Genomic DNA, 12,860 nt, shown 5'->3' on the forward strand with positions numbered 1-12,860 from the left:
CCAGCCCATCCTCTGCCCATACCTCGCAACCTGTATACGGTCTCTAGGTAACCGTATCTATATCGTCAAAAACCCTCCTCCAATGCTCTAGTTTGCCCAGCTTACGCTGGACAACTAGGCCTCTATATCCATAGGCATATGCTGCACCTATGGGCCTGTCTCTATCTGCCAGTGGCCTCGCTGCTGGAATGTGCTCCCAGCACCATACCTGTAATAGGGTCACTCCTGCTGACAAGCTACCGTAACCGAGGTATACTACCTCATGTAAACTCCTATAAAAGTGAGCCAACATCGCTGACCCCCATGCAAACCTCCGGCCCTGTGTGACCATCTCCTCCAACCCTAACCCCCATCCCACCGAGAATCCCTTTGACCTGCGATCAGGACAAAGGAATCCCCCAATAAATCCTACCAATACAGATGGTAGCGGTGCATAACCCAAATCCAAAAACTCCTGCCAGGGGATCTCATAGCCACAAACTGTGTCATCCTGAAATATCCGGTGCAGTGCCTCTGTGCCACCCTCCTTTGACTGCTCATAAGGAAGTAGTGCCCCTACTACAGGAATCTACAAAATCCGGTAGCAATCCTCCGGTGTCACTGTCATCTCTCCAGTGGCAAAATGAAAGGTGTTCGTATCGCTATGCCACCTCTCTACCAACGCTATCAAAAGCCCCCGGTTCACAGTGAACCGAGGCATATCCAGAAGTGAGGTCAATCCACATCTCTCTATAATGTCCAAATCTGCCTGTGACAATCGCGGTATCAACGTCCACGGTCTCGGAAATCTCTCCCTCGACTGTACAACACCCAATCGCTCCTGTCAACAAACACAACATATCCAATATCAGTTTCCACATCAACACAAAGATATCAAAATACAATTTACATCAACAACATGAAACAATTTGCTCATCTATATCAAAGTTCAAAATCCTATCATTTCATATCAACTTGTAAAACAACTCAAGTTTCCCACCCATATCAGCTTGTAAAACAACTCAAGTTTCCAACCCATATCGGCTTGTAACACAACTCAGGCTTTCATACACATTGAACTTGAAACAGAACACGCAACTACATCATATTTTGATCAAAACAACAGATTGATATCTATATATAACTTGAAAACTCACAAATCAAAACAAGTTATACAAACACTCATATTGGGTAAATTCATCAAAACACAACAGGCAAACAACACAAATTTTCAATTCGGCCAAAATTGCAAAAAAAATTTGATGCGCTAAACCAGATCTTAAATGCACTAAAACACCCCCATGCACTAGGTTGTCTCTCCTATGCGCTAATCTATCTGTTCTATGCGCTAGACTCTGTCTACGTGCTACTTTTTTCCCCCGTTGCGCTACCTAACCCATCCTATGCGCTAGACTCTGTCTACGCACTAATCTATCCCTCCTAGGCGCTACCCGTTTAGCCCTATGCGCTAGGTTAGCCCTACACGCTAAACCCCCTTCCCTATGCGACCCTCTATGGCCCCTATGCGCTAGGTCACACCTATGCGCTACCCTGTTGACGCGATGCGCTACCCAACACTTTCTATGCGCTATTATCCATGTATGCGCTAACCTAAAAGTTTTATGCGCTAGCCTACGGTTTTCGGACGCAACCCCTACATTTGAACTTGATGCGCTACTGTGGACCCTAGATGCACTAAAACGACGCACCCAAACTTTGAAATTCAAAAAGTGACTAAAAATGACAAAACAAAAAATCAAAAAGGGGTCAAAAACGTTGACTTACTGGTGGTCCACGCGCTACAGGTCTCCGATACCTCCGAACGCACTCGAAACGGTGTCTATGATAGGGAATATGAATTTTCTCTCCAGAGCCAATTCTCTTTCTTCAAAGTCAACAAAGCACAAATGAACCTAAATCAAGCCCTTTTCCCCTTTTATAGGAGGAAGATGAAATTAGGGTTAGCCGACTGGCCCTGTAATATGGTCGCGGTCTCCCCTATACCAAAACAGTTGTAACTTATCGAGAGATGAATCAATCTGCACACTTTTTACATGCACGAAATCATACACATCATACGAACTTCATCAAATTAAATCAACAATTTTCCAAAAAAAAAAAAAATTGATTCATCTCTCGAGGGGGCATCACCATTAAAATATCGAATCTGGGGCATCACACATCAAATCAAATCTGAGGCATGACTGGCAAATCAAAAAAGCGACACAAAAATTGCATTAGATCATAAATCATGATAAAGCATCATTTTTTTTGAAATAACATGTGCACACACGTCACTTCAAAGAGGGGCAAAATGTAGACATGTAAAAATGACCATATTCCTAAATGAATATTTTATGTTCATTTCTCTATTTAATTAAATTCAATTTAATTAAACTATCCACATTCCTCTATTTAATTAAATAAATTATTCAATTTATTTAAATTAAATTCACTATACCCATTTAATGAATAAATCATTTTATTCAATTAAAACCCCCCTATCCACTTTTAATTAAATTCAAATTTAATTAAATAGTTATCCCAAATTGAATAAATCAAATTTATTTAATTACAACCAAATTGAATTAAATCATTTAATTCAATTAAATCCTATTATCCCTCAATCCACTTGTAAAATCCCAAACCCCTTTCTAATCCCTTCTAGAATCTTCTAAACACTTCTAATTAACCTAACCCTCCTCTAAATTTTGTCACATCCCTAAGCAAAGGGAAGTCACTTCTCAAATGGCTTAAAGTCTTTGATAACCATTAAAGGTTTTCAACCTTCAACCACCAAAACCCTTAAAGTCTTTGAAAACCATTGAAGGCTTCCAACCTTCAACCACTTAATCCGTAAAGTCTCCAATAACCATTAATGGTTAATTCAAACCCTCCCACATGGTTAAAACATTTGTTTTGACTCAACCTCTATCCAACCCAAGGGTCTCATCAGGCCATTAATGCTTTGACCATGATTATCTTTTAATCATTTGCACAAAGGTTTATCTTTGGATTAACTCTTAATCCAGTGGGTAAGCCTAACTTAGACTTGACCCTTAGCCTTTAGATAACCATGAGGTCTTCTCAGGCCTTTAATGCCTCCAACCTCTTCTCTCAACCCAACCCTATGTTGACATTTGTCACCATTTCATTGGTGCCAATTGTGCACATGGATCCCCAACTTTCAAACCTGGCCCTTGATTAAACCTTTCAATCTGGACCATCCATTGCCCTGTTTATGCTATAAATAGAGCTCTCATTCCTCCATTCTCAACAATCATCTTTCAAATTTGAAGCATTATACTTATGCTCAAATTCTTTCAAGCTTTCTCATTTCATATATGCTCATCATTTAGCCTCTTTTAGATCAGGAATTAGACTAAATATGCATGTTTAGTGTACTTTTTTATCATTTTAGCTCAATCATAGACTAAATATAGTATGCTAGAATAGTATTCATACTAACCTCGTCATCTTATCATCTAGTTTATTACATTTTTAATATCATACATAGCTTAACATCTATTTCATACTAAATTTAGCAAAAGCATCTCTCGTTCTCATATTTGCCATCCCTAAACCATTTTGCTCAGTGATCTGAGAGTAAAAACATTGGTTTGAGGGACATTGTGAGATAGAGAACCATGGGACCCTCCTTGGGAAGCTGAGTAACACTACGTTACTCCATAGCTTGCATCAAGAAGTCCTGTGTGTGTGTGTGGACTAGTATTTTGAAATATTTTCACATATTTAGTTTTATCAGCCCACTTTCCCGCATACAATAAGTATGAGATCTTGTAGATCATTTATGTAAGAATGTAATGTAATAGACAGATGCGAACATGCAAATAATAAGGCAGATTTTGGAACAAGGTTTATGGAAGTTGGATGAGCTTAAACCAGTACTGAACCTAGCATAGCAGATGTTGAACTGAATCAGTACATGATATTGGATTTGCATAATCCATTTCTGTAAGTCAGTGAGACTTCCCTTTTTGTAATTAAGTAGTGAGCTTTAGGCAATTGGCCTTCCTACATGTGCAGGCCCCTATTGTAAGTAATATTCATTTATTGGCCAGTGAGTGAATATTGTGGGTCACAAATCCCACCGAGGTTTTTCTCACACCAGGTTTCCTCATTAAAAATATTGTGTTATGATATGCTTTATATGTTGTGGTTATTGATCTTATTTACCACATTATTTATGGTTTACCGGTACACTATTTTGGAATGCAATTTGTTTAATAAGTTTAGAAAATCTATTAACCGGCAAGATACTGATTCACCCCCCCCCCCCCCACCCTCTCAGTATCTTTGGGAATCCTAACATATTGCAATCCTACAAAAAGGATGTTGAAATCATAAGTAATATATACTATATCAAATCAATGCCTATAGAAAAATGGTAAAATCTCATAATCAAGTGGTAGAATCCACTTCATATATTCTCAACCATCAAGATGACCTCTTTGTAAAGAAGCTTGGAATATTTTTTATTAAGGTAAGAAGAGATTTTGAAAGGGCTCAAATCCTTTTACAAAATAAAGATATAGAAAAAAATAAGTGAGAAAGAAGGGTCTCAAACCTATATAAATTTTCCCAAAAGGTTAGATTAAAAAACCTAAACAAGTCATAAATAATATATAAAAAAGAGAGGAACAATTGCATTCAAGATGCTATGATAAAAGAGAGAGAAAGGACTACCAACATCCCACTTAGACAAACATAAGTTTGGAGGGAATTGAGATTTCACCCACATTATGAGTGTGAGTTTGGGAAGAGGAAGAAGAAATACCTTTCCTCCTACAAACAACAATCCAAATTATATGATCATCCAAATTCTCATTGTAAGGGGAAGCATGAGGAGAAACCCCCATAGAGAATATGTTAGTAAATGAAGAGGGAGAATTCACATGAATCAGACAATGTGAATTAGGGGGATTCTCCCATAGGATTCCATCAGTATAAGAAGAACAATAAGGAGGTTATTAAGCTAATGGAAGGTCAATCTACATGGGGAGGGAAGGATATTTCATAATATAATCTAAGAGCATTAGAGCCACATCAGAAGAAAGAGACACATCATCATCTTGGGATGAGTCATCTAAAAAACTAGGAGTGTTGATAGTTAAGGGTCAGTATTAGCATCCTTCCTCCATGTAGAAAAGCCCTTATGACCTGAGAGAGGACAATTTGTAGCTAGGTGACTAATGGAGAAGCATCAACATCTAAATAGGAGGCCCTCAAATTCAATAAGTTGATTTTAAGGCCTATCCCCAACCATCAACACCACATCTCCAAGAAAGGTCTTGGAGATTTCAATATCCATTAGAATGTTCACAATGTTGACTGACCCATTAATGAAGTAGAATCATCAAATTTTAGGAAAAGACAAATAGAGTTACCAATGGCCTCATAACATGAAGGCTCCCAAAATTGTAGAGGTAAGTTCAAAAGTCTAACTCATACTAGATACACATTTAGTGGTTCAATAAGGGGATAAAAGGAGGTTGATAAAGGCTTAAAATATAAATTTCTCCCTCCTTAAGCATAGGGTAAGAGCCTAATCTTACTCGCCACAAGATGCCTCCATAAAACCAACACCCATTTGTAAATATTGGGAAAAGAAGGTCACAGATTAGAGAATTTTCACACTAAACTCCTATGTTGGTAGAATTTTTCATTTTCCACCACATCTTGGCCACAAACCATGATAGGGGATAATTTGGTACAAAGAAGAGGATGAGATTTCTTCTTCAAAGGATGATTACCACCAAAACTAGCAACTTGAGAAAAGCTACATCCACCAACAAATAAGTCACCACCAAAGGGGAGGCACTAATAAAAACATTGACACCATTAGAAATAAGAGGAGAATGATCTAAAATGACAATAGTAGTAGACCACACACCAATAACAAAAATATAATACCCTACGGTGAAATAAAAAATAAGAACTACATTCACGATAAATAAAATAATAGTAGTAGACAAAACATATCAAAATGTCGTAGCAACATACATAGTTTTATCATCATAAATTATTGTTGCTCACAATCTTATGTTGTCTTTAGCACTACTTTGGGTGGGTGTATCTAACCATGATTAAATCTTCCTATTGTGGACCCTAATTAGAAAAATAAGTTAAATTATCTAGTGTTTGGCCCCTTGAACCACCAATTATGGTAGGACCATAGTTCCCAATGCTAGTGTCCCACATAATTTGCCCCAAATTTTAACTCCAAATGTTAGCTTTAGATGCCACAAACATTTCTAGTTTGAACTTCAAATGTCATCTTAGAAAAATAACCTAAACTTGAAAGCTTATTTTGGAAAGGTGTTAGTTTTATACAAAAGTGAATACTTTTCTAAATTACAAGGTAGCTAGAAACTAGATAGAAGAGCATTATTGTGGTCATTTATCCAATCAAGCTATCAAGAGAGATATTGTCAAGTACATTAAAATATGTAACCTTATCAAATTAAATTTGTTGTTTCTTATTTATTGGTATTTTTATGTACTAACACTTGCAATAATTCTTCATCATCATCATGTGTGGGATCCAAGAAAGGGCTTCACATCTAAGGTAACTATTAATGGTGATGTTAGTACACCCAATGCCAGGTTACTCAAGGATGAATCACCTCTCTTAAAAAGTAACTGAATTACTCCAGGTTTCCTATATGGTTAGGCCTTGACCATGTTGAAACAACTCAATGGATGGCATGGATGTTTAACAAGGGGGCCTTTATTGGTAAGTGTAAGTTTATAACTGAAATTAAACTTGTTTAATATCCAAAATGAAGATAGAATGCAATAATTATGATAATAGATTCCAAATCACAAGAATATTCATAAGTAGATTTGAAATTAAGTGCTTCCTCAAGATAATTCTATTTTAATGTATATTGAAAAGAAATAACAAAAGAGATAGACAGTGACAAGAATTACAATGATAACCATGAATTTTATTTGTCACATTAGATGATTAGATTGAATCTATAAAACCAATATTGCACTAACTTAAAAATTCTCACAATTAATACAAGTGTTAATGTATTCATCTAATGAAAACATAAAAATTTAAAGGTTTTTAGACTTCATCAAAGTTGGAGTGTCATACCCATGTGCAAAACAAAGATAAAATCCTATGAACATGCATTTAAATGGAGATCCAACTAGACTACTCAACATGTGAATATGTAAATCCACAACAACCAATAATAATTAACCCCTAATTCTGACACCGAAGTCAGATTATATAGTTTTTATAAAGAGATTTTGAAATCATGAAACTAGGGTTCTAGGCATATCTAAGTGGGCGTCCACATTTCTAAATTAAACTAATTGTTTGTTAAAATACTAACTAATTATGCCCTAAATAGTGAATAACCCTTAACTTATCTTGCACAAGAGTATTCAATTTATTAGCATGAAGGAAAAATTTTAAAAATGTGGCCTTCAACTCTCCAAAGACTTCTAGTTCATTACCAACTAGATGTTGAATATGTGGAAGATGAGGGTGATGATTCTAAGGTTTAGTTTCAACTCCAGGTTATATAAAAAGAACATTGGAAAAAGAAAAAAAGATGATGTGTTGCAAATGGGATCTTGATCAAAACACAAGTGCATTTGTTTCTACATTTCATTATCCTTCAACATCAAGACAAAAAAAGTAATAACATTTATTGATCTATTATATCTAGAAAAGCATTTATGAGGAATTTACCATCTCATTTAAATCCTTCAAATCTATAGTCTTAATGTATTTAAATTTGATAGACTAAGAATAGTTTAAATTTTATATATTCTTCATCTCCTTGTAACCATCTAACTTAGATTGCGTCTTCAAAATATTTGTCATAATTTTGTACTTGTCATCAGTAGATTTTGGTGGATTATTGATGCAATTTCCCCTTGAACTCTTAAAATACTATTGAGGGTACCTACACTTTCATTGAGGTTTCCCCAAATGAGCATGAAAGGTCCCCAATGTATACCTCTATTCTCAACAAAACCCTTTTATAGTTGTAAAGGGGAAAAATGATTCCTAGGGTTTCCACCCAAGGAATGAAAATCACCAAAGATATTTTTTGCTTGGGGCCTTTACATTCAAAAGAGGATGGATAATTCACTAGATCTAGTCATGAATCAGATCAAGACTAAATGCTAAGTGAATTTGGGCTGATAAAGATTTCCTCTTTTGTGAGTTGAAGTGTTGAAATTAGGTAAAATGCTGAAAAATAAACGTGAAAGCATGAAAACAGTAAGCTACAAATGCGGAATTTTCACATGCACCTGGAATTGACCATGAAATTGAGATAAATTTAATTGAAATGACTAAAAGGATCTCCTTTTGAGGGAGATGTTGAATTATGAGTGAAAATTAAATTATGATACCTCCTTGTGAAGTTTTGCTTGCCTCCACATGGAATTAGGGTTTATGAAGTCTTCAACAAAATAGGATGAATAATGTCTCCTTCAATGCTTGAAACTTAACTTTACTATGGCTCCTAAGATGGAAGAAGACTAATGATGCTCAATTGCTTAAATGCTTGAATTCTTGATCTCATGTGTGCTTGATATCCTATGTGTGTATCTTCAAATGAGAGAGGAAATGCTCTTTATATACTTGTCCATCGGTGAAATTAGATAATTTTCCAACATGAACCGACACAGAGAGGGCAATCCCACTCGATTTTGAAATAGGACTAAAGGGTCAAATTGGGCCCAATTTAGGGAGGACCATGTCATGGCGTCATGGTCCTGCCCCATTTTGGGGCAAGCATAAGGTGCTAGGTGAGGTGCATTTTCATTTTAGATTCCATTTGTGATGTGCAAGAGCATAATCAGGTCTTCAATCAGGTCAAGGGGTGCAAACTCTAAGGTGAAGACCCAATTGCGATCAAAATTACTAAGGGTGCAATTTTAGGATGCTACTTGTATCCCCCACTTTAGCTAGAGTATGAAGTCTATCATACTCTCATTAAAGTACAAAGGGTTCAGATTGAAAACTTTCACCAAGTCATCGAGGAGGAAAGATACACCAAGCCCCCAATCAACTTTACGATCTTAAAACTTCAATAAAATGATAAAAGGGACATTATGTGTGAGAGAGAGAGAGAACCATGACTACAAACTAGTAAGGTTCTCTTACTAGAGTCCTAAAAAGAAAAATACCAAAATTACAAAGTAAAAGACAAAGTTTTCTAAGTAACTTAAGCATCAAGAGAGATAAATCCATTGAGTGGAGTGTATGCCCACATGTTAAAGAGATTGCATACACCTTATCAGGAGCAATTGCTTTAAGGTAGGATACGCCCTAAGAAGATAAGCACGTCATCACAATAATTTAGCCCTGAAGAAAGGGACATGTCAAAGGATAATGATCACAGAACATAAAACATGGGGTGGTTTCACTAAACTTTGGGTTCAATAATCTTTTGTATGATAACCAATGTATATTATGTATATACTGCATAAAATTGTCCTCATTCCCTGAAGAAAGGAAACCACCTTGGAAGAAGGGCACATTTGTATCTTGAGTCAACATAGGAGAGACCAAAATAGATCTCAATGTTTTTCATCATCCCAAAGTAAGACAATGCTAGGGACAACAAATAGAAGAAGGACACAAATAATCAAGAGAGGAGAGGGAGAGAGAATCTACAATGCTAATGAGGCTAATCAAGCACCTTATCTACCTCCTAATCTTTCTCATGATTGTTTTGAGAAGGTAGACAATATGTAAGAGGGGCCACATTAACCATGACACTGGAGCTATCACAAGCTCCAAACAAAGACCATGCTCTAATGATGGATCTGTTGGCATTACAGTAAGAAAGATTGTTTGCATTTCAATATCAGGAGATTATTGATATTTAGTAAGGATATTGAGAAGGTTGTTGAAGATTATTGATATAACTGAAGAAGGATGATAACTATCTTTATAACATTATTTTTTCATTGATGTCAAGAGATTGATTATCTGATTCAGTATGATGTTGCCATATTTTGAGAAGATTGATTTGAAGAGAATTAAGATGTCGATAAAAGACACAGAAAGAATGTGATGAATAAGGGGAGAAATAAGTTATTCAATGGGCAACTATTACCAAGTTAGACAATGATGAGATCATGATGTTTAGATTGTTTTGATGTCCTACATATGTTTTTTATTGTAAGGTTAATACTATACTATGTCACCGAGTAAAGAACCTAGTCAGTAAACCCTAGGGAACCTAGTTGGTAAAACCTAAGGTTATCGATATCGGTTAATGAAGGTGAAATGTCTACTAAGTAAAGTTTAATATTTACCGAGTTGCAACCAAGTTATGACAGTGCGCATGGGAAGGATAAAAGCATTATTTAATGAAGGACAATGATTAGCTGGAAATGTATAAATGATTGGTATGCCATGCATGAAGTTTGTTAAGGATCTATGGCAAAGGAAAATCGACAGAAAGATCTACAGCGCAGATTGAACCGCAATAACCTTGTGCAAGTTCCAAGAAAGGACTGCAAGTCCCGAGGTAAGGTAAAACATTTCCAGATCGAAGGATACATTGAACCTGGTCAAGTTTGAAGATATGATGGCTAAGATTGATCATGGGAAATGTGATCAAGGAGATTAAGAGGTTAGCAATTGTTTATAAATAAGAAATTGTTGATAAACAATGTATGCGGGCAAGTGTATGCATAGGTATGCTACATAGTGATTACCGAGCATAGAAGCTTGAAGAACTATTTGAATAATAGAGTAGAGAGCCCAGCAGAGGGACAAGATAAATCTTATGACTAGATTGTTTTGAGAAAATAAGAATCTACTTTAGCATTTTAGATGTGAAGTTGCAGATAGATTTGTATTACTGTTATTTTGTAAGTGACAGAAAATCTCTTAACTGAGTGGACTTAATAGTCTTATATGTAAACCCTCTAGCAAGGTATCATTCTAAATGAGTGTTTGAAATCCTTTGACAAGGTCACTTCTAACAAAGTGAAGATCCTAACAGATCTGAGGGAAATCCCTTAACTAGGTCACATCTAGCAATGTGTTTGTAATCTTTAACAGGATTTGCTTTTAACTGAGAATACTCTAAAAGAGTATATTTGTTAGTGGGTCTAAAATCCCACAGTGGTTTTTCCCTATTTGGGTTTCCATGTTAAATCTGGTGTTATGAGTGTTATGATGATTATATGCTTATGAGTTTGCATTTTTAGCAGTTTTGGTTATATTGTTGAAGTATAAGTTACCGAGGTTGAATTTGTTGTTTTTATGGAAGATTAAGTTTGTATGATTCACCCCCCCCTCTCATCTTGTTAGCTTCTGTACTTACATTAAGTATCAGTACTATCAATTGGTATCAGAGCTTTGGACTCTGGAAGAAAAGTTTAAAGGTACTTGAGGCAAAGATCCAAAGATGTATAAAAGGGATGCACCGAAGCTGAACAAGTCAAGTTTCTCCACATGGCAGAAAAGGATGAAGCTACATTTATTAGGAATTGGAGAATATGCAACATATTATCTGGAGAATGATTACATTGCACTGAGCACCAACCCTATGACCTTGGAAGAGATAAAGGCAAAGCAAGAACATATTCAAGCTATGATTGAAATTACATCAGCATTGACCGACTCAGGGTTTAATGATCTAGAAGGCTGTAATGATGCAAAAGCAATGTGGACTAAGCTCATATCTGTGTATGGAGGTGATGAACATGTTCAAAGAGAAAAAGTAGATAGTCTAAGAGGACAACTTGAATCCATGAGGATGAATGAAGGTGAGAACATAACCCAATACAGTACAAGACTAAAGGAGATTGTCAATCAAATTAAAGGAGCAGGTGGAACTATTGAAGAAAAAGATATAAGAAGTAAGTTATTGAGAACCCTTCTACCAGCCTATGCTATTCAAGTCTCTGCAATCAATGAATTGAGGTTTGTACCTAACATGCCAGTTTATTTAGATGCTACTATTGGTAAGCTACATGCATTTGAGTTAAGTAATTTTGATAAAAGTGAGTCTTCGGTAAATAAAGTTGAATCTGCATTCAGTTCTTTTCATATTAGTGAATCTAATGATTACAATGATAGAATGAGTAAGTACTCTGAAGGGAATCACAGTGGAGCAAGTGAAAGATTTTGTAAGAACATGGAAGAAGTGCACAAACTGTATGAGGAAATCAAGAAGCAAGAAGAGTTTGAAGCATTATTAGCCAGAAGGTTACCGAGAGGAAAAGGTAAGTATAAAGGGAAGCTACCTTTAAAATGTTTCAATTGTGATAAGATAGGACATATGGCTTCTAACTGCCCTGACAAAGAATCTAGTGAAAAGAGAGAATACCGAGATAACATGCAGAAAGAAAACCAATACAAAGGACACCGAGACTTCAAAAGGAGAGATAGAAAGACATGTCTAATAGCTGATGAGGAATCCAATGATGACAAATCTGATGAAACTGATACTGAGGAAGTTGTTTATGTGGCTATTAAGGATGGATCTGATGAAGAAAGGTATGAAAAAAAATCCCTAATATCTAACATAAATAATAATGATTCTTGGATCATAGATAGTGGATGCTCACAACATATGACAGGTGATAAACACAAGTTTGTTAAATTAGAAGACTATGATGGAGGCTATGTAAGATTTGGTAATGATGCACCATGTCTGGTGAAAGGTAAAGGATCTATAACACTTATTGACAATGCTAAATGCGATGATGTATACTGGGTTGAAGGTTTGAAATACAATTTGTTGAGTGTAGCACATCTAAACAATACAAGATACCGAATAGAATTTCAGAAAGGAATTGTCAAAGTTCATGATAGCATGGAAAGTTAGCTGCTACCGGGACACAAACAAAAGGTAATACAT

Source organism: Cryptomeria japonica, chromosome 5 (genome assembly GCF_030272615.1).
Source record: "Cryptomeria japonica chromosome 5, Sugi_1.0, whole genome shotgun sequence".
NCBI classification, from domain to species: domain Eukaryota; kingdom Viridiplantae; phylum Streptophyta; class Pinopsida; order Cupressales; family Cupressaceae; genus Cryptomeria; species Cryptomeria japonica.